At 32.4% G+C, this 25838-nt stretch overlaps 1 protein-coding gene across 6 annotated transcripts in view; it reads right to left on the reverse strand.

The window, feature by feature from the left end:
* Positions 1-25838, reverse strand: part of SOX6 (SRY-box transcription factor 6) — a 552718-nt gene that overhangs the window by 434837 nt on the left and 92043 nt on the right. For 3 of the 6 annotated variants that reach the window (XM_036220747.1, XM_036220749.1, XM_036220746.1), the window contains exons 2-4: positions 24012-24084; positions 11800-11881; positions 10570-10715 (exon numbers count right to left, since the gene is read on the reverse strand). The gene's annotated coding sequence lies outside the window, so the exon portion shown is untranslated. The remainder of the gene's footprint in view (positions 1-10569; positions 10716-11799; positions 11882-24011; positions 24085-25838) is intronic. The other 3 variants (XM_016139566.2, XM_036220750.1, XM_036220748.1) reach the window with 2 other exon arrangements.

The raw sequence follows: 25838 nt of genomic DNA on the forward strand, positions 1-25838 counted from the left end.
AACTCTCAAGTGTTTTTTTCCAGCCTAATTCTTTTCCCCATCCCCTCCACTTCACATGTGGCAATAATACCGAATTCTTAAAATTCTCAAAACATAGCAATTTTTTCAATGTGTGAGTGCTTTTAAAAATGCTATATCCCTAAGTTTAGAATATTCTATCTCTACATCTCCCTTAAGTAACTCCTTATTACTCCATTACTCCTTTAAGAAGTAGCTCAAATGTTAACCTTCCCCCAAATGAAGCCTTCCCCCAAATTTCCCTGGCAAATTTTAAATTTCTGTGTATCTTACTTCATTCAAATCTTAATTCCAAGACTAATATGTTAATATAATTTCTCTCTTTATCTGTCTCTCCATTAGGTTTTTAAGTCAGTTAAAGGCTGGCTTTAGTATGCTATCCACATTTAAATCTCAAACATGTCTATCTGGAACATACTAAGCCCATGTGAATGTCTGTTGATTTTTTTTTAAAAAAAAAAGAATGATTGAATAAATGAACAAGCAGATATTTATTTCCACATTTCATTTTAATAATAATTATTGGGTGTCTGTTATAAATCAATCACAGTGTTAGGTGTTTGACAAAATCTCCACAAATTTTTAAAGTAAAAGAAAAGTCTGTGTTTTGTAAGACATTTGACCTCATCTTTTTTTATATAGTATTTTGTGTAAAAGTTTCTGATTATTATCTAATAAAACTTGGAGTGGCACAGCAAGAAGTAGAAAGCGAAAATATGTTATTTCAGGATATTTTTGTCATCAAAGTCCCTTTGCGTCAAAAGATCCTTTTCCCAGGAGTCAAATTTGAACACGTTAAAAATAGTTTATGCCTGTAGTCTTCCAAGGCTCTCTGATCTAGTCAATATATATGAAAGCATATTAGAATAAGTGTTTCCTCACTTGAGCAGAAGAGTGAATCTTTGTCTTTTCTATGACAGAATATTATAGTCACACTAATTACAGTGCTAGTTCCTCTTAGATGCATGATGTCCAATAATTCGCCGTAAAGGTGAGGAAATTGATAATGGTTCATGTCTTATCATTCACATTTTCTCACTTATATCTTTTTAGCTCACTTATTTCTTATATGATGGCAAAAATAAATTGGCATTTTCTTAAAATGTTGTCCTTTAAATAAGAATTTTTAGCAATTTTGCTTTTAATAGAGTTGTTTCCTAATTCCAAGTAGTTTATCTAAATGTAATTGACACCTCAGAGTTTTACTAAAAATTAAATGAGAAAACATATGTAGGTACTCAATAAATAGCTCTGTTCTGTCCCTCTTCCCCTGAAACATGACCCAGAGAACATCTCTTAAAGTTATTATGGAATCATTTGGACATTGTGTATACATTGTCTTCCACTCTGCAAATATTTAATGACATTATTTAATAAGAGATTGAAAATAGTGGAAAGTGAAGTATCTATCTTTGTTAGAAATAGCTGAACGGACAATGAAATGAAGAGTGAAAAAGAACAGGGATGAGGTCTGCCTGAAGAGATTATAGATTGCTGGCAATATGTCCAGTTTCTCTCAATCAATTCCTCCTTGTTACCAAGAAAGTTGATCAAAGTTAGATTTAAATCCTAAATTATAGAACAAAACAATGCTAACTTCCACAAAAGAATCAAATTCATATTTGCTGCATCTGCATCAATATAAAAATTCATTTACTTTGGTTATCTTCAGAGCTACAAGAACCAGTAGTGTTTTAGGGAGGTGGTATCTTGATAATGTTACATGATCTCAAGATTTATAAGAATCCTGATCCAGCCATCCCTCTACTGAGTATTTACCCCAAAGTCTTAAAAACATATATTTGCAAAGATAGTTGCACATCAATGTTCATAGCAGCATTATTCAGTGTATTATTCTGCAATATAAAGATGCCAGGACATGGAAGCAACCAAAGTGTCCTACAATAGATGACTGAATAAAGAAGCTGTGGTACATATATACAATGGAACATTACTCAGCCATAAGAAAAGATGAAATACTGCCTTTTGCGACGACATGGATAGACCTCGAGAAAATCATGCTAAGCAAAATAAGCCAGACAGAAAAAGTTGAAAAGCACATGATATCACTTATATGTGGGATATAACCCTAAAAGCGACAAACAAATAGGACAAACAGAGACTCAGAGACATGGGCAATAGACTAGTGGTTACCAGAGGGCTGGGAGAGAGGCGGGAGGGGGAAGGTAGATGGGGTAAAAGGAGTCAAATATCTGGCGACAGAAAAAATTTCTATAGGCAGTGAACACACAATGCAATATATATATATATATGCCTTACTGTTGAATTGTACACCTGAAACTTACTGAATTTCATTAACCAATGCCACTATAATATAAACAAACAAATAAAAAAATAATAAGATTCAGAAGAATCCTGAATCAAAAATAGAATCCATATCTAAAAATGTGTAAGGTTGGATTCTACCTAGATTCACATTAAAATGTATAAACGTGATAACAGCAGAGTAACATTAGATCTATTACTTTAGACTCAATAAATCAAGGAATGTGAAACTTATAAAACTCATCAACTTTGTAAATTCTTTCCCAACTAATAATCAATTGTTGCTCTCCTTTATCTCCATCTTATTGGAAAATACATATGCTTTATTTTTTGTTCAGTATTTCATTCTATCAAAACATTCAAATTGCCCCATGATTTGTATATTTCTGTATCTTCCCAACATAGTTGCAACTGCTACTACATCCTTTTTCATACACTAAATCTGTCTACTTACAGCACTATTTGAGAATTTCATCAGCACACCTCAATCATGTACCTATTACTGATAATGTTCTTATTACACTCTGTCATCACTGAAAGTACTCCTTACCTTCCTCTAAATGAGAGCATGTTTTTGTAGACGTATGTTTTAATCCAAGTTCATCTTAATTCCATCTTGTCTGAGTACACTTGAGGAGGTTGGTTTTAGAATCCTGACCTTGAGTTCAATGACCCTTAGATCTATCACACCTGCCTGCTTTTAAACTCTCCTCTAGGGTAGCATCACATAGCAATTGCATATTGAGCAATTCCATTTCCTTATATAAAAGTGTGCTTACAAAAGTACATTTATAGTTACTATGGCAGAAGTATCTGAATCAATTCCAATTTTGAGTGTAGAATCTTTGGTTTTCTTTTTAATAGTCATGCAATTACCACAGACACATCTTACTCCGAAGAGGATACAACATCGAAGGCAAAATTTTAACATTTTCCAGAAATAGGACAATAGATTTCTTCTGAAAGTGTCTATTTGGTTTGTAGGAGAAAAAGATACAAAAAGGCAGAAAGCATGTTATTTTTCTAGATCATCATTTTAACAAGCAGAAATAAGATCAATTTTCACCTTACTTAAAAATTCAAGAATCATCTTTCTACTAAGACAATAAGGTTATAAAGATTATAAGAATTGCATGCAAGGATGCAAAATTTGAAAAGGGGCAGAGGAGATGAGATGGTAGAAGGGAAGGTAAGGGAAGAGAAAAGGGGACGAGAGGAAAGTTAGAGGAGAGGAGAGGAGAGATAAAGAGGAAGAGGAAGATACAGAAAAAGGAGGAAAGAGAAACAGAAACATAGGAATGTGGCAAGGGGTAAGGACAGGAAAAAAAAGAGGTCATAAAGGTCAACTGTACCCATTATTTTCTTCAAAAATATTTCTTCTTTTACAGAGAGAAAGAGTGGAAAATGAGGTAAGTGGATTACTTTCACAAATACTTATTCTTATTTGACTTAATTAGTTTCATGGACCTGATAGCTCCACACCTTACTTAAGAATTTCGGTGGTCACATTTCTGCATAGTCAAAGTAATCCCAAACAATTTCTCCAATGTATTACACATATAAACAAGTTTTTCTTCAAAACCAGGCATGGTGGTCATTTTTTCCTCCGTCTTTCTCTTCAACAAACACAGTTATTATAGAAAACGAAAGGAAAATTCCACTCTTCATTCATGTTTGAGTTCCTCTGACTTGCTAAAATATCCTGACTGGTAGCACGAGATGTAATTCCATGCATATCTATTTCATTTTTCCTTCAAAGAAGACTTTTACGAGATTTAATTCAACAAAATTTAAATGGAGCAGCAAGTCTATCCATAGCTCTGGAGAGATGTTTATTTTTTTTTACTTCTTTCTTCCTTCCTTCCCTCTGTTTTCTATTTCTCTTTACAGAATAAAAATTATTTTATAAAGAAGTTTCAACTTATATTATTAAAAATATGTGGCAATTATTTTAAGTCTGTTTTCCTTTGCATTGTGTTATAGACTTTCCACAAAAACATTTACTTTTTTAAAGCCAAAATTAAGAAATTTTTAGAGTTGAGAGAGCATGATCATTGAATCTAACGGTCTTAAATTTGAATTCAGCCTCTTTCATTTACTGTGTTACTCTTGGGAAAAGTTGATATACCACTCTGAACGTCAGTTTCATCGACTATAAAAATAGGTATGTAACAATTTCTACCTCACAGGGTAATTATGAGGATTAAATGGAAAACTCTCATGACATATATATATATATATATATATATATATATATATATATATATATATATATAACACATTTGGCACAATTATGTACTAACTACATAGTGTCATTAATAGATTATGTGCCACTATTAGAGTACAAAATGTGTCTTCCTGATTTCACCAAAACATGCAATGAAATTAGTGTCCTATGGAGGAGGCTTGGTTCTTTAAAAACCTGAAGATTGAGACTTAAAAAAAACTTGCTTACTTTAATGAAATGTTTTCGAAATTAAGAGTTGAATGAGTGATAACAACCAATTTTGAGTGCCAATCAGCATTCTTTTTTTTATTAAACAGAAAAGGAGAGAAGGGAAGGGAGGAGCAAAGGAAGAGGAGAGAAGAGAGAAAAGAGAACACACTGCGCATGTTACGGATAAATATTATTCATGAAAATTTTTTATTTCAGTTATATTACATTGCATACTGGATCAGGACAGAAACTTATTTATTACTCTGAATCAAAGTTGAAAAAGTTTGAAATCCTCCTAACTTAATGGGAACTAGAACGTGTGAATCTGCAGGCTTTCATACAACAGGGAAAGAGCCAATTGCCTCACTCATTCAAAGGTTTCTCTAACTTATGGAATATAGCAATTGAAGCCATCTAGTGCCCTTTGGGATTTCTTGTGATATGTTCTTTTTTGAAAGACTGTAAGACAAAAGTAGGTACCTATCTAATTTTATCCAAGGGCAAGAGGGAAAGATGGCTTCTGAACAACCATTCTAGCTCTAGGGCCATGAAGCAAGTAATGATTTAAAATGAAGAAAAGTTTATATAATTAGAAGGATTTAAGATGTCATTCTTTTCATATTCAATACATTCAGGCACTTACAAATAAAAGACCAAGGAAATGACTCTTCTAAAAATCTGATGGATTTGTGGAATAAACTCACATTTATCTGTCACTCAGTATGCTTTACTTAAAGAAACTCGGTTATATTTCTCTCTCCTTCTGCAAGAGATATAGGATATGTGTGGGGTTTTGGGTGGTGTGGACAGAGCAGTGTACAAGAGGAAGGTACATATAAGTGGTTGTGTTCACTTCACTCTTATTTCAAACCAAACCAGTATGGTGGTCAGCTGTCAGCCAAAGAGAACAAGGGCAGGAACAGAGCCAATCAAGCTGTGTTAAGCAACCCAGTCAATTCCACAGAAATATGTACAGCTCTTGTTCCCTAGCAGTACAGCTGGCAACAGCACAGCAGTAATTTGTGGGGTTTTCTATAGAGTGCTTATGAGTTTGATTTCACTGTTGGCTTCTTGCCATTACAACCTATACACTGGGTAGCTCTGTGAGTTACCCAACTATGTGCTTAGATGATAACGAATCAGATTTTTCACTTGGTAGGGATGAAGTCAGCTGAGTTTACACTTTGCCAAATGCTTTTTTTTTTAACTCCTCAGGTTAAGAAAAATACCTAGTTTGTATTGCCAAATACTTTTCCCCTACACTTTTAGCCATGTATTTCTTTGAAGAACTAAATTCTTTCTATTTTACCCATAACTCACCAAACTGTTATCTCTGACAACTTAAATCTTTAGAGTCTTTTAAATACTACTTCTCTAATTTTCTTTCCAATACTCTCCTTTTTTCATACTTCCCCCGGCAATCAAATTATATATGTATAATTTGCCAGATTTGAAGTAAAAGGGATGAATATAATTCAATTGCTGAGGTTCGAGATGATATTTTACATGTTACTCTTAACTATGTGCACTTTCATATGACTTTTTCTGATACTCTTAAAGGACATAATGTAGTTAAACAGTAATGAACTTCTGGCCTTCATTTGGGTGAACGGTCATATATTTGGGAATATTTAAATTTGAGTCAACTTCAGCTGTTCCTGTGTGCACATATCACCTCATCTTTATATAACTCTAATCAATAATACATTCCAAAACTGTTCTTGTATTAGAAACTGAATTACTCTCACCAGTGCAGTATATGTGCATTTTGGGTAAAGTTGCATGTGTGCATGCATGTGTAGGCAAAGCAAACATTCAAACATTTGAGAGTATAAGAGCTGCATGGAACTGAATTATCATTTCCCTCTTGAATTGTATCAGAAACACAAATAGCTACAGTTAATATATAACATTTTATAAATCATTGTCTTTGTGTGGAGGGACCTAATTGGACAACAGGGCAGGTCTCTCACACATCATTTGGCAGGAGAAGTGGTGAGGAGACTGTTCTTTTTCTTTGCACCCAAAACAACATGTTAGAAAATAAATCTGTTCGGAAAAATTATCTCAGGAAGAACTAGGGAAGTCTGAGGTTTCTTATCAAGAAAAATTGCCAATAAGCCTTCACATTAGATTGTGTCTAACCACTAAGATTCTACAGGAATACAAAAGTATTCTTATCAAGAAAGTTAAGTACAAATTAAATGTTGCTTTACAAGGATGATTCTAAAGAAGATTCCACTGTTTGAGGTTTGCAACAGTGGTTCTAAAAAAATAATTTATAGTACTTTAAGTGAAATAAGGATAAATGGCATTTCACTGTGACGCGCTGCTCTATGACTTGAACAGTACAAATAAGATTCCCTGAGATTTTGTTTTCCCTTAGAAAGAAAGAGAGAAAGAAAATTTTTACATAGTCATGAGGCATAGGGCAAGAAATAGACATATAAATGTTAGCTCAGTGTAAAGGATCCCTGAAGAAAGGGAAGAAACCCAGGAGATGTGCACATCAAATAAAAATGGAGAATATGGCTATATTTCAACTCAAACCAATATTCCCTTTTCAGGCATCATCCCCCCTGGCTCACTGCTGACAATCCATAGATAGCGTATGAGTAAGATGAGTTCATGAGTAAGATGAACAAGGATGCTCCACGGCAGGTAAATAAATTTGTTTCCACTGAGATAATTATTCTTACCATGTGTCACTGCTCTCATGGCATAAACAGGACAGGTGATGACATCCTATAAAATGCAATTTTTATTCCTATACTCCTGACATCAAGATATATAACTTATTCAGCTCTCATGAATTTTTTTTTGCTCTAAAGCTATGAGTGGGTTTTTGTTATTATTGTCATTCTTATTTTTTTGCCTTTTAAAAAATGCTATCATCAATTGTGCAATAACGTTAAAAGACTAGGAAGGAAAAATAGAACAGTCATTATTTTAGGTTACTTGGTCCGATATAAGGATTATATATGTTGTTATGTGAGATAGCTGAATATAATTATTTTACTTGGATTTTTTTAAGGTTAACATTTGCATCATATAATCCCTGTGCAATACCTGTATCCTGAAATCAATGCCCTTTTCCAAACCTCATGTCCTTTCATACCTAACCTAGACAAGAAACAAGGACTCACAAGCCTTTGTAACAACAAATAATTTTTCTAACTACAATTCATTAGTACCTTATTCCAAAAACATATGAATACTTACAAGATGGTTAATCCTCATTAAAAACTAAGATTACATGACATAATTACATGTAAATAAGAAAAATGAATTAAATTCCTACCCTTTCCTATGTCGGGCACTAGTTGTGAATCATATATACAATTAGAGTTATATTGCTAAGCTAAAAATATTGGTAAAGATCTAAAAATGACAAACAGTGCCTTTTAAATTAATGTCTTATTAGTTGAGTGAAGTACACTGACAAAGAATAATTTATGCTTATTCAAACTGCACTCGACATCTTCAGGTGTTTCCAAATGAGCTCACAGAAGAGTGATTAAATGCATCTGATAACAAGCCACACATTGCTGAAATTACTTACCGCCTCATTTTATGATTAATTAAACATGTAGATTAAAGTTGCAAAAGAATTTAGATTAATGAGCAAGTTAAGTCTTGCTGATATAAGTGAATTGGGAATTGGATGCTCTGTGGAACTTTATAAACATGCATTTTATAATGAATAAGACAAGGCTACATGCAGAATCGTGGCCACCAGGGCCTTTCGACGATGCAGTCTTTTTTAACATGGTTTGACAGCTTTCAAATAACATTCTTCTATAGGCTTTAAACTTTGTGCTTTGCTGTAAAACAGAAGACTACATAACTCATGTACCAGGAGTACGATTATTTTCAAGCTCTCCAAGGTAATGACCCCCTGTAGTAGCAGCTGTTCAGAAAAAATTACAAGCTCAATTGTTATTTTAATCAGAGATAGTTTCATAGTTAAAAGCAGTTATGCAACTTGTAAAATTATATGATAGCTCATCAGTACCATCTCTTCAACACTCCTTCCTCCAAAAGTAAAACCATTCCCAAAAAGCCATAGCTTCCAGAGGACTTATTAGCAAAACCGGATGCTCAGTCGCTCATAAACTATTCAAAGCCATTTAAGAGTGAAGTTCTATACTACAAAAAGTAATGTTTAAATTTATGATGACTCCTGTCAGCTCCAAGAGGGTGTCCAAATATCTGCTGGGGTTTGCTGAGTATCTAATTTTTCTCTTTTAAGATCAGCTTTACCTAATCTACATAACTTAGACTGTGTCAAAAGCCAAGTTGGACTTTATGATTTTTCCAGAGCAAGAGAAATTCTGGTTGCTCACAGAGATATAGTGCATTCTCCTTTGCAGGGAATACAGAAGTAGAGAGAAATTGAACCAAAGTTACTAAACTAGCTATGATTTCAAATCCATTCCATTTTTATTACCAAGCTGGTAGCACAATGCCATAATAAATACACTCCTACACATTATTTGAATGGATCTAATCTGCTATCTGGTATACACCTCTAATTCTTTTCCACTTATTTTCAGACCTTATGTATGATTCATTTCTTGGCAAGAGTGAGATTTTTACAGTGTTAATTTTTTTTCCTTTTAATTTAGATTTTTTAGACTCTAAAGCCTTACCAAGAAAACTATGGAAATTTTTACATAAAGATCAAAAGGAGCTGCTTCATGACACAGGTGGCAAATTACCATCATTAACCCCACATATTTATCATGTGGACATAATTGCCCATTTGAAGATTTCTGTTAATGAAAATATAATATTGAGACATGTCTCTGATTATACTGAAATTTATTAAAAGTTAAAATTATTTTAAAAGCAGCCAAAACAAAATAGTACCTTTAATTTATTTATTTCCTTTCAGTTTTATTAAATCAGTGTCTTTCACCAAGTAATATAAACCACATTTTATCACCACCAAAGGTTATTTAAAATTTATAAGCTTTCTCCCCTTATAGTTTAATTTGAATGTAGTATAAGGATTCCTAGGTAAAAATACGAACCCAAATACATCAAGGACCAAATAATATACTTTTTCTTCGTGTAAAAATTTAAATTCCCCATTTATACCCTTTCAAAGAGGAAATCTGATAACGAGCCGGTTACATTAGCCTGAAAGGAGCTAGGTTAGATAACCGAAAATAATTCTTTTGCAATCTTATATATATTTGGTATGTTCCAGAAAGACACAGATTATTCAGATAGCTCAACAAGCCACCAAATTTTAAGGAGCAGGATCTTTTCACTCCAGTCATTGCCATATTATTTCTAGGCTCACAAATTATGAGCCGTGTCCTGGAGTCACTAATAATTTAAAAGAAATTGTGTCGTTACTATGGTATTTTAATACAAGAAGACACATTTATTTTGCCCATGAAAGTAATATATGTAAAATAACCTTAAGTTCGAAATACTGAATATACTTAGCTATTATATGTACTTATTATTGTTAGCATGTTTTAATTTTTTGGTAATTGCTTTATACAGTTCACCTGCACAGTGTATATAAGTTTACTAGTTATTTAAAGTTAAGAATTAAATGTTTACCTAGAATATCAAAATAGGTACTTTGCCCTGAAATTTAGAATAAATGGGCGATTTAAAATATCCCAAATCAGCCATAATGTAATATAAAAATTCCTAAACATAACTTTCATTAAATCAAGATGGCAATTTATTATAACATTTTATTTCACAACACATAGTCATGTGGGCTATGAACCTTGCATTTCTATGGGGAGATTAATATTTTCTCTATTTCATATATAGTTGAAAAAAAGTATTAAAATACTCACCAGAGACTAAAATGAGATGACTAAATTCATTTTCACATGTGATTGGGCCAAGGTTTGTCAAGGTGAACTACGAATGCATTAATATCCACAATACTGCCAAAAGCTGGATTATTAATATTGTCGGCTCCTCGGTTTCAGTTCATGCCCTATAGAGGAGTTTTGTGAGATTCATCAAAACTCAAACTCTCAACATGTTTACAAGCATCCTGGAGGCAACATGTCTTAAACTAAAAATAAGGTGCCTCTAACCAAGCAAACTGTCATCAAGGTCAGACTAAGGTTCATAAATGCAAAGAACCAGTCTATAGTGAAGAGAACAAATGAAGCCAGGTGCTGCTCCATGCAAGATCCTTGACAACTCAGCACCTAACACTTGAGATACCAGGCAGATGACTAAAGGTGGTTCTTCTTTTGGCAGGATCAGCAGCATTATGTACTACACCTGTGAATTGTATACATCAATGCAAGTATTCAAAAACCAAAAACAGTGATGAAAATTGGCTCAAACTATTATGGTATATCATTTTTTGATTCGATTAATTGCAAATTCTTTAGTTCTCTTAACCAAACAAAGAATTAGTTAACTAGAAGAGTCCTGAATTTTTCCTCCAGTGAAGAAATAAAAAATTTCTCTATTTTCTGGATTAGTTATGCTAGAACTACTTTTAAAATCCCATGTATCCAAAATATTGTTGTGAGTAGTACACATTAACAGTCATCCTTTATAGGCTGATTAGAAATTTAAAGTGTGATTTTTTTTAAAAATCAAATATTTCTAAACTTCATATCTTATATCATTTCCATAATGAGAAACTGAGTACAAAATTGATTTTTTCATAAAATACATAACTTACACCTGAAACTAATATAATATGTCAATTATATCTCAAATGAATAAATCATTTAAATGAATACAAATGGATTCAAGACTTGGGAAAACTCAGGATTTTTGATACTCATCTGTCCAATCTTTCATTCAATAGATATGACCCCTATAAATAGAAGCATTTCTAAAAAATATTGAATTATGGTAATAAAATAGTTTAATTTGTATGTACAGTTTAGTCAATAATCCCAATAGTATTAAATATAAGTTAAAACTAAATGTAAAGAGACTGGGTGTTAAAGTTATCTAGGCTATATAGTATTGGACCACAAAACGAATGCAATCCTCATTTGCCACGGAAATAAGAAATAAATTATACATATATATATATATATATATTATACCTGGGCTCTTATACAAAGTGATGAGGGGTCACAAAGTCCTTCTTGAAGCATTTTCCTTTCCTCATCAGAAGATATAGAATGTCTAAAAAGAAGAAACTAATAGTTATTGGACCCACTATCTGCCAGATATAAAATAAATGTTCTCTATACATCAGATAATCTTAACAACACCCGCACCCCTTTTACAGATGAGGGAATTGAGTCTCAGATAGGATAAGTAATTTGTCTAGAGTCACATCAATGACAGAAATGAGAATAAAGCCCTATGAACTCAACATCAAGATCCATTTGTTCTTTCTGCTACATTACACTTATATAGAGCCTATACTATTTTTGTGTTTATACTTTTCTCTACTATTTAGGATTCTTTTCTGTTTCTTCTCAGTCAATCCATCCCTACCATTTCCTTCCAAGGTTTACCCACTCCAAAAAAGCATGTCGTGTTCTCTCAGCACTTTGTTTAAAAGCCTCTCTTACAACACTTCAAGTTACAAGGATGTACACAATATAAATTTACATGTTACTAAAATTACCATCTATATTATAGCAATGTAATCAGAAAATGGTTTCACTGATACAATACAATATGTCTCTTCCATTCTCCATTCTATATTCCTCTATCCCCCCTCACCTTCACAGGAACTACTACTGCTACTACTACTACTAATACTAATACTACTGCTGCTGCTGCTGCTGCTGCTGCTGCTGCTGCTGCTGCTGCTGCTGCTATCGCTATCATTATTACTCTATATTATCAACTCAAACCAACCACCTTTCACTCTCATGCTGCTCTCTGGTCCCCAAAATCTTATCTTTCTCTACTTTCATTCTGTTCAAATGTTTTCATGCTTCTAAACTACCTCTTTCCTTCCCAATCAAAAATTCTACTCTTGAGTACTTCATAAAAGGTATAAAACACACTTGATTAATCATTTTTGCAACAAATATATAAGCATTTATTATGTTTTAGAAGCTAAATAAACAAGATAGAACTTATTTGTCTAAGATCTTACAATCTACTACAAAAAAAAGAAATAAATAAACTAATTGCAACATAGATTTGTGTCATAATAAAAGTATGTTTTAAAAAAGTGATGTGGCCACAAAGAATAAAAAGTAATAAGTCATCTGTGGAGGCAGCAGTCCAGAAAGTCTTCATATAGAAGGTAACATATGATAAAGCTTCATTAACAGACATCAGGCAGAGAAATAGAAATAGTAACTATCAATACTGAATGCCTCCTATGTATGAAGCACTCAATAAAATATGCTTAAAGTACATTATATAATTTCTTCACATATGTAGAGACTTCTACTTCTCACCAAGATAGACAAACAAGAACTGGATTTACCATTCGGGCTTAAATAACTAAAAAAATGGACAAAATATGTGAAAACAACTGTTCTTAGGCACCAAACATCAGGCAATGAAGAACAGTGATTCCTGAGAAAGGAAAAACAAATGAGGTCATTCTTATAGTTGTCCCAGCTTACTGCATAAATAAATAAATTATCAACTGCAGTGCACAGAGACAGAGCTTAATGGTCTCAGTGAGTTAAGAAGGTAGAGCTGGTAGTCTAGGGAGCACAAGGCGGCTATAGTTGATAGAGCAGAGTAAAACAGGAGAGAAACCTGCACAAAAACTTCCAGCAATCTGTAGAATCTCTCACAAGAATGTAAGCAATTACTCATCAGCTCATGTGTGTGAGGAAACTAACCAAGGTTAGGGAGAGAGACCTAAAAGGAGCAGAGAGAACAATTCCAGAGCTCACGTAAAGCCAGGAATAGTTCATGTTCCCATTATAAAAAGTATAAAACTTCATAAAATGAGCAGTGTTGACCAGAGTACTCAAAACAGTATTGCCTCAGAAAAAATAAAGCTTACACTAAAGGCTGTAATAGTTCCAACTGACAGAGTTTAAAAGCAAGCATTGAAAGGATCAAATAGTCCCTAAGTATCTTAACTGCATACTAAGAAAAAAAAATCTACAAAAATATTTATAGGAATACAGAAATATTCAGCATTCATAATTTTTGTCACCCAATAAAAAATTATCACCCATCCAAAGAAGAAGGAAAATACAACTCGTAATAAAGAGAAAAATCTATATATCGACACTGATCTAGAAATGACACAGGTGATAGAATGAGTTGACAAGGAAATTAAAAGTTATTACAGGTATATTCTATTTGTTCATGGAACTAAAATAAAGATTGAACATATTAAGTAGAAATATCAAATGTATAACAAAGACTCAAATTTGACTTCTAAAGATTAAAAAAAAAACACAATGTCTGAGATGAAAAGTATTCTGTGTGGAATTAAAAGTAGATTAGACACTGCTGGACAAAGACAAGCAAACTTAAAGATTTACCAGTGGAAACAATTCAAAATAAAACACAGTGGAAAAAAAATGTAAACTGAATCTGTGAACTGTAGGATAATTTCAAGCTGCCTGAAATATGTGTAATTAGATTCCACAAAAAATGTAATGAACAAAAAAATTCTGAATTAACTGGCTGAAAATTTTCTAGATGTGATAAAATTATAAACCCATAGATACAAGAATTTCAAAAAGCCCCAAGCTCAAGAAACATTATAAAAACTACACTAAGACACAAAATAATCAAAGTGCTTATGATTAGTGATAAGAAAAACTTAAAAGCCACTAGAGGAAAATGACACATCACATTCAGAAAAACATATATAAGAATTATAGCAAACTTATATTTGAAAACAATGTAAGTAAAAATACATAGATCAATATCTTTAAATTATTGAATAAAAAAGTTAATCTAAAATTTTATACCTAGCAAAATAAAAATTTTTCAGAAATGCAATAGCTGAAGGAAATATTACCAGCTCACCATCATGTAGATCCTACAAGAAATGTTAAAGAGATCCTTCAGGTAGAAAGTAATGTTATCAAACGGAAATCTGGATCTACATAAAAGCATAAAGTACACTGAAAATGGTATATATGGATAAACATGGAAGACTGTAAAAGACCTGAGCAACACTATCGACCAACTTTACATAATTTACATTTATAGAACTTGCCAACCAACAAACGATTAGGAATTCAATAACAGAAAGATATCTGAAAAATCCCTAAATATTAAGAAATAATACTTTTAAATTATCCATTAATTGACACAAAATCAAAAGAAAAATTAGACATCATTTTGAACTGAATAAAAATGAAAACATCACATATCAAAATTTATGGGATGCAGCTAAAGCAATACTTAGAAGTAAATTTATAGTACTAATACCTATAGTGAAAAATACGCTCTCAAATTAATGATCTCAGATTTCACCTTAAGAAACCAGAAAAAGAAGAGCAAATTAAACCCAAAGTAGTCAGAGAATAGGAAATAAAAGAATGAAAAAACAGAAATCAGTAAAATAGAAAACAGAAAAGTAATACTAAATTTTGATATGTCATGTTTACACTCCCATATCAGAAATGAAAGGTGACATCAACAAAGATTCTACAGACATTAAAAGGATAATAAATAGATTTGATGAACAACTATACACCAACAGATTCAACTACTTAAATGAATAGTCTTTAAATAAAGTGGATAACTTAGGTGAACTAGACAACCTAATTAGTCCTGTATCTATTAAAGAAATTGAATTCATATTAAAAAACTTTCCCAGAAAGAAACCTCCAAGCCCAGATAGTTTCATCACTGATGTCTTTCAAGCATTTAAAAAGAAATAATATCTAGTGGACACAAACTCTTCCAGAAATTTAAATAGGAGGAAATACTTCCCAATTCACTTTATGAGGCTACAGTAATTAAGTAATCAAGAAAGTGGCATAAAAAAAAAATAGACGAATAGATCAACGAAATAGAATAGAGGCTCCAGAAATAAACCTATATGTATATGGTCACCTTATTTTCAATAAAAATGCCAAGGCAATTTAATAGGAAAAGCATATTTTCAGCCAGTGGCACTGGAACAATTGACTAGCTATAAGCGAAATATAAACCTTAAACCTTATTTCAGCCATTACAAAAATTAATTCAAAGTGAATCATAGCCCTCAATAAAAAGATTAAACTATAAAACCTCAAAAAGACTGCATAGGAAAAAATCTTAATGACCTTGGGTTTTGTAAAGATTTCTTAAATGTGACATAAAAAGCAGAAAATATAAAAGAAAAACAATTGGACTTCATCAAAATTTAAAACTTTTGCTCTTCAAAAGGTACTTGAAATTGAAAGGCAAGCCACAGACTAGTAGAAAATATGTGCAAAACATCTCTGACAAATAACTTGTATTTAGAATATATAAAAACTATTTCAACTTGATAAAAAAGAAGTTAACCCCAAATTTAGGAACAGCAAAGAATTTAAAAGGCACTTCAACAAAGTAAATAGATAGCTGGCAAAGAAGTAAATGAAAAGATGCTCAACATCATCAGTTATCAGGGAAATACAAATTAACCACAATGAGATACCACTATAAACATTCAAGTGGCTAAAAATGAAAATTAAACATACCAAGCATTATTAAGGATGTAAGGCAACTGAAACTCTCACATATTGCTACTAGGGATATAAAATAGTACAACCACTTTGGAAAAAATTAGCAGTTCTTATAAAGTTAAAAATACACCTATGTAACCTAGCCATTCCACTCCTAGGTATTTCCCCAAAAGAAATAAAAACATATGATATGTCCCCTGAAAGACAAATGTTCAAAGCAGCTTCACCTGTAATAGTAAAAAACTAGAAAGAACCTAAATGAATAATCAAATTGTGTTATATTCATACAATGAAATACTACTCAGCAATTTAAAAAATAAAGTATTAAATTGACATGCATAACATAAGTGAATCTCAAATAATTATGCCAAATAAAAAAACTAGACAAAAAAGTACATAATATATGATTTCACTTACATAAAAATTTTTAAATGCAAACTAATCTGTAGTGACAGCAGATTTAGGATTGCCTGGGGATAAGGTCAGGGAAAGGTCAAGGAGGGGCAGGAGTGAGGGTCTCTAAAGGAGCATTAAGAAAGTGTTAGGAGTAATGGATATGTAATTATCTTAACTGTGGAAATAACTTCACTGGTATATAGCTACATCAAAACTTATCAAATTGTGCACTTCAAATACATGCTGTTTGTTGTATGCCAATTATAATTCCATAAAGCTGTAAAAAATAAATGAATGAATGAATGAATGAGCCAGCCTAGAATAGGTAATACTCTCACTTCACAGGTGAGGAAGCTAAAGCTCCAAGAGGTTATATGACTTCCCTGAGATCACAGGTAGTACACAGCAGTACTCAGGAGTGGTGGGAATTACACACAATATATTTTTCTAGTTTTATTGAGAAATAATTGACATACATCACTGTATAAGTTTAAAGTATACAGCATGATGGTTTGATTTCCATATACAAGCATACCTTGGAGATATTGCAGGTTCGGTTACAGACCACTGCAATAAAATGAGCCTCGCAATAAAGCAAGTAATAACCTTTTGCTGGTGGGAAGTCTTGACCTCAATTTGTAAAAATCCCAATATCTCTGAGGTGCAATAAAGTGAAGCATATGAAGACAAGGTACGCCTTTATTGTTTAAGTGATTATTGCAATAGGTACAGCTAATATCCATCAACTCATATAGATACAATATAAAGAAAAGAAAGGAGAAAATAAATTCTTCTTGTGATGAGACCTGTTAGGATGAACTCTCAACAACTTTTCTATATATTACACAGCAGTGTTAATCATAGCCATCATGTTGTACATCACATCCCTAGTACTAAATTATAACTGGAAATTTATACCTTTTGACCACCTTCCTCCAATTCTCCTTTCCTCATCCTTCGCCAGTGGTAACAACATGTCTAATTTCTTCTATAAGTTTGATATTCTAGAGTGGGAAGAGATGTGTTCTGAAGTCAAACAGACTGTGTTTAAATCAGAGAGAGGGACAGAGACGGAGAGAGGGAGAAAGAAGAGAAAAGTAGAGAATGCAGAAGATAATGTTTTTATCTTTCCTGGCAATATTTAACTCACATTTTGATGTTCAAAGCTGGCAAAAATTTGGTGAAATGTGAGCATTTATACCCATACTCCAAGATAAATGAAATATGTACTTCAGATATGCTGAGAGTCATATGTAGAGACAAGCATACAAAAAAAGGAGCTAGATTTTGTTGATTATTCAAATTGTCTTTATAAAGTAGTTACTAAAATATTTCTGGCTAAATGCTTGGTTAAATAAATAATTTCATTTTTTCTTAAATTATAGACAGACTATATTTCACATCTTATAGATTGTTATATTATAAAATGATAGCTAGCTGTGCATAATTAGTGCATTTGCTGACACTCCCTCTCTTCCTTATATTTGAGACCACAGCCCAGTTCAAGTTATGGCTTATTTTCCCTTCTCTATATACATTTAATACCTTTAAATATTAATGAAAGTTATGTAAGAATACTGAAAGATGATTAAGCCTATCTTCTTGGTTAAAACAGGTCCAGGGAACAGCTTTTGGGAGAATATTCATATTTATTAGTCGCTCTTAGCAAAATGCCCCAAGTCCCACATTGTTTCCAATCTCAAGTTAAACAATTTTTTTCTCCAAAGGACACTGAATTACTTTAATGTTGACTCTTATGCTGCCCTACTCCACCTTCAAATGTAGCCAGTAAATTCAGCTTTACTACAATACTATAAAAATGTGAAAGAACCATAATAGCATCTAAAAAAGAGCTGTTGACACTATGTTAGTTCAGAGAAAACCTTAAACTGAATACTAATGTAAAATTTAATGATAATTTGCCTAGTTTCCAAAAGAGTTACAATAATTATTTTGCCATAATGTATAAGTTATCTTAAAAACATCTGAGAATATTGCTGTGTAGGATTTAGAATATGTCCTCGATGTCATTTTTCTCATGGTTTTTTTTTTTCAAATAAAAAAATCATCAACATACTACCTTCATTTTAACACTGTCTTCTGATTTAGAGGATTGCCTTATAAGTTAAAAAAAAATTATAAAGAGATCATTCTGCTTCTTTAGTAAGTCATCTTCCTTGATTGCCATCCAACATGGATCCACCTCACACCAAATTCTACTTTAAAGTGAATATCGTGATTGTAAGGTTCCAGTAAAACATTCGAATAGAATCAATAGTTTTACTTCCCTTTTCTTTTATAACCACAACCAAATTTTTAAAGTTGAAAAGTAAACCAAGATCAAATTTAGACATGTTGTTTGAAATTAGCAAAGATGAAACACTTCAGTGCCAGACAAAAGCCCTGATTTTAAAGAGTAGGTTTTTGCCTTCCCTGAAATGCCTAGCTCAGGCGGTGTATTTTTATGCCTGCAGATATTGGCATGTTTCACATTTAAGATTATGACACACACAAACTTATTTTGAAATTTTTTAAGGCTTCCACTGCGTATGTTTCGAGTGCTTCATGACTATTGCTGATAATTGAGCAATTAACTTGAAATTACCAAATGTGCTGTGATGGCATAATATGTAGTAAGCAACATGAAAGAATAAAGAACAGAGAAACATAGCACAGTGGGAAAAAAAAGTAATAATGGGTAAAAATAGGCCATAATAATAATAATAGTACTGAGTAAGTTTTAATGGTCCCAGGTCTCAGTGGTTTAATGGTACCAGTAAAATGGTTTAATGAAACAAGTCCAGAGTATTACGAACTTTTTAGAGCAGTTTGTTCTAGTGCAACAAAAAGGAATCTTCTTTTTAAGTGGTCTTGTGTAATATTCAGGGATTGGTCCAAAAAAGTAAGTGTGGGAGTTTCATTAGATAAGAAGCACAAAACAATTAGGTTAAAAATCCTGACAGGCAGATTCTTAAGAAATACAAGCTTGCAAAAATAGTTGTAGGTCTTTCTTTAAGTGCAAGACAGACAACGCAAAAACTGTAGAGCTAAAGTTGACATCAAGAAGTCATCAATCTATTGTGAATATATTTACGAATCAAAAATTAAGATACATGGCTTAACATCAAGAGGGAAGAATGAAACAACTATACCAGAAAAACTAGAAAGCCTCCTCACTGGTCATCCCATCAGAGTCTCTAATATGGGTCTTGTCTCACTAAAACCATAGTGTGATGGTGAAGAGTAGCTTTTTCATGCTTAAATATAGCCAGTGAAGCAAATTCCACAAACCTAAATCCTACCTTATTTCGGCGGCAAGCCATTTTAAAGGTTTGCAGGAAAACCCAACAATTTAGAAAGTCAGAGAAGGAAAAAAGATTCACACTACAGCAAATAAAGGACACTATTAAAAACATTTTCTTTCTCAAAATTCCATCAATATTGCTCCAAACCATCACTAGGAGATTAAAAATAGGCCAGGCTATCCTTTCAGATATAAATTAGAAACAGAAAGTGAAGAGAGGAGGAAGAATAAGTATCTAAGGGCACTAATATATAAAACTTTAAAAGCATAAAATGTAATGGATACACACATTCAGATTAGCAAACTGCTTTCAATTAAAGTAGATTTGTGGCCACATGTATAGTAGCTGTGTGTATTAATGTAGATACTTCAAATGTCAGTATATCTCTAATTAACATGAGCACACAACTGTAAAACTGAGAAGGCACAATTTTAAATTCCTTACATTCCCAGCATTAATGCTTTCGTGGGGCAGCTCCCGTTGTCATGGAAAATGGCATTCAAGTCCTATTTGTGGATTTTCACAGCTCATCTTTTTTATTTACCTGCTCTATGTCAAGATTAGCTTGGGATAATATTTTTTAAAGATAATGCACTTAGACCTGCTTGTCCTTAAAATCACAGATGTTTTCACTGAGGGAGGTTTGGACTGGGCTATTCTCAGTTTGAAACAGATTTCTTTCCATTTAAAAATACCACAAGGAAATGAATTTGTGATTCTTTTTGTTTGTTTCCTAAAAATCTATGCAATTCAAAAAATTTCAGCTGAAGCATGACATGTGGCAGTTTGAGAATAGGGCAACAGGCAAAATGTCAGGGAGGCACAAAGGATCCAGGAACATTAGGTAATGAAGTGGTTAGAAGTCTTTCTACAATCTCCCTGGCTAACTCTACCTCGACTTTTCGAAAATATTTGTACGTCAATCAACTGGGAGACTGAGTTGGTGTTCAAAAACAACAAAAAAAACAGCTAAAATACTCTGAGAGAGGACATCTTGGTATTACAGAAAGAACACTGAATTTACCATAAATCCTTAAATTTGAGCCCAGCTACTGTGCAAAAATGTGAATAATTCCTACTCACTCCACAGAGTTTTTACAAAATGAAGCCAATTTAATGTCTGCAAAAGCAAGTGTTATACCAAATTAAGATATTTTTATATCTTACATTATTACAGCCTCAAACATGGGCTAAGCAATAATCACTTTTTGTACCAGACGATAAAATACTTTTGTACCTTTTCAGGGAAAAGGTTGCTATTAGAGATCAGTAACAAAGACAGAATTTTATAAAGGAGAATTAATTCATGATCGAACTACTAAAAAGGCTTGGGTAACCTGAAAAAGCAGGGTATCTAATGATCTATTTCTGTTTTGTTTTATTTTGTTTTTACTAGCATTTATTACCATGGTAAAACTGAATGAATAAAATTCCATAATTATTTTTCAATTAGAGATAAAAATTAAATGTGAGATATTCACATGGAAAATGATATCTTATTACACAATCCCTACTTTGGAAAAAGAAAGGTGTAGTTTTATGTTTTTAATGGAAAAAAACCTATAATAATATGCTTTCAGCTTCTGAAAAGATAACCATTTTCCTTAAGAGTGTTTTCCTCTTCTAACCTAGGTAGTAGATGCTAGTAGGTAAGATTCCAATCGGTTCTCACACACCCTTGGTGTGGCCCATTCATTATGGATGTGCAAAACAATATCCCACCTTCCTTATCTCACAGACTTGCTTCTGAACACCTTACTAAGAAACCTTCCCATGGCCATGAGGTATAACTTTCTGCCTTAGATCATGTAGCAAATAAGCAGTTCCAGGACATGGAAATTAAAGTCCCTAAAAGAAGCCATTGTCACTGATCCCATTTGCTTGCTCTTAAACCAAACTAGATAAATATTTCTATTGTTTTAGCTGCCTCATCATTCAGTGTAAGTGGTAGACAGTTTCCACAATAATTGAAAAAATTGGGAATTCAAGCATTCTCGATGTCATGTTAATTTTAGTAGTCTGCCATGACGAAGTAACTGCTTGAGCTAAAACCGGCCCATCCATGTTAATTTTAAATGACCTATCTTAATTATAGTATTCTTCTATATTTCTTTAATAAGAACATTCTACAGTCAGGAGATGGCCCTAACAAAGCTTGAGAACACTGACCAAAGGAACAACAAAGCCTATGCCTTAAACCAGTATATCAAAATTCTTAAGATTGGAAAACAATTACTTTTGGCCTATATGATTAGCACGACTTTTGCCTAAATGATGAGACAAAATATAAAGTTGCACTCCAGAAATAACCATATGAAAACTATACCCACAGTGTCCCTTCTATTTTTAGCATCTTTCTTCGTTAGGTCAAAAGAAAAATTTCAGCTAATTGGATAACATCCTTCAAAGCTAGTCTATGTATGATTGGTGGTAAGGGGTGGGGGGTAAAGAATTCAGGAAACAGGGCCTTTGGGTGATGAGAAATGGAAACCAGATTTTAATGAAGGCCTTTTTGGTTCAAATGCCTGTAATTATCTTGCATTAGTCATTTTAAAAATTAAATCATCCTAAAAATTTACTAAAGGAAATGATTAAATGATATGAAAGAAGAGAGAAAGGAGGTAAAGAAAAGATAAAGCAACCAAGATAAGATTTGAACAACTCAAAATTATTTCCCGTCACTCAGATTTCTAAGAAGATAAGCTCAGCTCCTTGGGATCACCCTTTTTCTCAAGAGCCCTTCAAAAATACTTTACATTTCTTTCTCCATCTTCTTTGGCTCCTAATCCTCACTATGATACCTTGCACAAATTAAAAGCTTATATTTAATCCAAATGAACCATGTAGTTTAATATTTTGTATTTTACATAAGAACTAAGTCTTCAAAATAAAATGTGAATTGATAGTTTCATAAAATTAACAATTTATTAAACATATACAAAATGTACCAAACTATATTAAAAATTTGTGTCTATATTTTTAACTTCACTCTAAATGCCTGCCCTAATCATGCTACTACTGAAAGAAAGGTAAAGCTGGTTTTAAATAAATTGCTGTTATTCTCTGCTTAAATACTGAATAACTTACACTCTAGAGTGTTACTTTTTTTTTCAAATATTTTCCTAGAAATATGTTCTCTAAAACTTCTTTACAGGAATACACTAACAGAGGAGGGTTTCTATGTCTTTGTTGTTATCAATGTAAAAAAATCCTTAAAATGACGATGGTTTGCAACAATGTACACATATAAATATACTTTAAACTCTAGTTACTTAAATACAGTATCACATACACACAGACATTTTTAATACCTGACACATACTCTAAACTACTTCTAAATTAACAAATATATATCAATTTAAATAACTTCAACTCATCATGAAAGTTCATTCCATTTTTTTCTTAAAATTTATCTTCTTTCCTGATAAAAAAATAACTTTGTGCTTCAAAATACATTTAAAATATAATAGTGTTTGAGAGATGGTGAAGAATGCAGAAATACCTCCAATTTAATATATGTTATACATTCACTAAATGAGTCTTTGGTTCCTCAGCACATAGTCTCCTCCTGTACTAACAGTTCTTTGACTTCTTTATCATCTCACATCTTTTCTGTGAGCACAATCACACAGAACTTTTCAAATCCAGACAACCAGAAGGCTGTAAGAATTTACCAGGGTAAATTATTCATGTGTATATAGACTAGCCCTTTTATGGTAACCCATTCCTACAACTGAGTCCCATTTTTAAAAGTATGATATTCATTCTTTCAGCTTATTGTAATAGGCCCTGCCATTGTGTTATTTCACTGGAAATCGCAACAAACTGAGGCTTTTTTCACCAGCTGATATTTTTTCTATACTATTAAGAAAAAACACAAAAAACCATATAACACTTAAAAACACATGAAAAAACTAATAAAAATTCACACACAAAAGGAGTTAACTTGTTTACAAACTATAACTTTCATTTCACAATGAGAAGAGTAATAAATAAATTAATACTTACAGATACGCACAAAAAAATCAGCCCCAGCACCCAGAAATCACTGGTAAATTGCCTTTGAATTCATGAAAGTGACCTGAAATTTTAGACAAAATGAAATTAAAAAGTTTGAGTAAATTGCATTTATATGCTTTATTAAAGAAGAAAACATTCTGGCAACAAATCATACTATTTTTAACTCAGGCAGTTGTCCCCATCTACTCTAATAACTTTTTCCAAGATGATAATACCAAAAGAAACAATCATGTCATTGTTCCACAGCTAAGAATACAGCATCCTCATCCATTATTGCTTTTAAAAAAATTGTCAGTAATAAGGTCAGTGTTTAAAAAACATAAGTAAAATCAAACGGGAGAATTTAAAAAAAAAAAAAGGAAGTAAAGGCTTACAAGTTACATTTGAAAAACAAATTTAATTTATGTCTGCAAGTTAAAATGAATCAACTTCACAGAAAATATCTTGCATGTTTCCAACGGGAATACCTTACAGGTATGAAAAGATGAAAAGATGCAGTTTTTGTTCTACCTAAAGTGTGGAACCCATTTAGATGCCTAGGTTATATACAATGCATTCTGTATGAGCCACAATTCAATCCAAAATTCTTTTGCTTGCACACAACTTAGTTCTGGCCAAAGAGGTAACAGATGCAACTCAAACAAACAGAGCTAGCCTTGTAAAAAAGTTTTAACTAGCACAATGAGTCACTTTATGCCTCTAAATATCTATGGTTTCCTCTCTCCAGAACCCCCATGCATTAGAAGGTAGTTTGGTAGTTTATTTTTATTGTTTGGTCTAAATACAGCACATTTTTAGTTCCATGAAAACAAAGAAACTTTGTTGCAACGGCTGTATTCTTTCCCAAATGTGAGGATAGCTATGAGTAGTGTTCAACTGAAAATAATAATGGAGTTTAGTTTCCTAATTTAGGTCAGAAACTTTCCTAGACTCTGGGTATTGGCTTGATTTAATCCCCATTTTTTAAAATATAGCCAGTAACTATCTACATTAGTTAACTTTGTCAACCGACAAGATTTAAATAAAATTCATTCCAGAAAAAAACAACTAATCAACATCATTGGTAGGAATCACTACTTCCAATGTTGCATTTATAGCACAAATGGCCATAATAGATTAGGTACTGGCATCTGAAATTGTTGAGATATGAAATAAATATCTAACTCAGCTCTTCCCTAGCTCCTATAATATGCTTTTGCCTAAGTAATCCAGATAATTTATTCTATTTTCTAATCAGGACTGATTGATAATGAATCTGTTCTGGGCATTTGGACAACTTTAAGTATCGATGGCTAATATATTCATTACGTTTCTTCACCAGTCCTCCTTCTCTTTGTAGGGAATCGTACTTCAGGCCTTTCCCGATGCAGTTTCCAGCAACGCTGTAATGCTTACTTCCATAGATTCAAGAAGTACAGAAGATTCTGGACAGAGAAAGCTAACTCTGCAATTTATTTTTAGTATTACACCCTTCTCCTCCTCATCATTTTCTGATGTTTTAAGATCCAGAAGTTGGGATATCACATAACCCTGTGTGTACACATTCTATGTACTATTCAAAGCCAACAAAGCATACTGGTTCTGTTATAAGCTATTCTCATATTTTATCCTACCATGAATTACAAATTATAACTTAAAAGTTATCCACAAAATAAATCTATAGCACAATGCTGTATATCCAAAGACTAAAATCTGGAAGAATCTAAAACTAAAAGGGTTTTTAAGTACTTGTATATTTTCAAAAAAAAAAAAAATCCCTTTGTCTTTCTAGTAAATATTTTTTTAAAAGCATGAATTGGAATTATACAACATACA

This window comes from Rousettus aegyptiacus, unplaced genomic scaffold, assembly GCF_014176215.1.
Source record: "Rousettus aegyptiacus isolate mRouAeg1 unplaced genomic scaffold, mRouAeg1.p scaffold_m13_p_5, whole genome shotgun sequence".
Classification (NCBI taxonomy): Eukaryota; Metazoa; Chordata; class Mammalia; order Chiroptera; family Pteropodidae; genus Rousettus; species Rousettus aegyptiacus.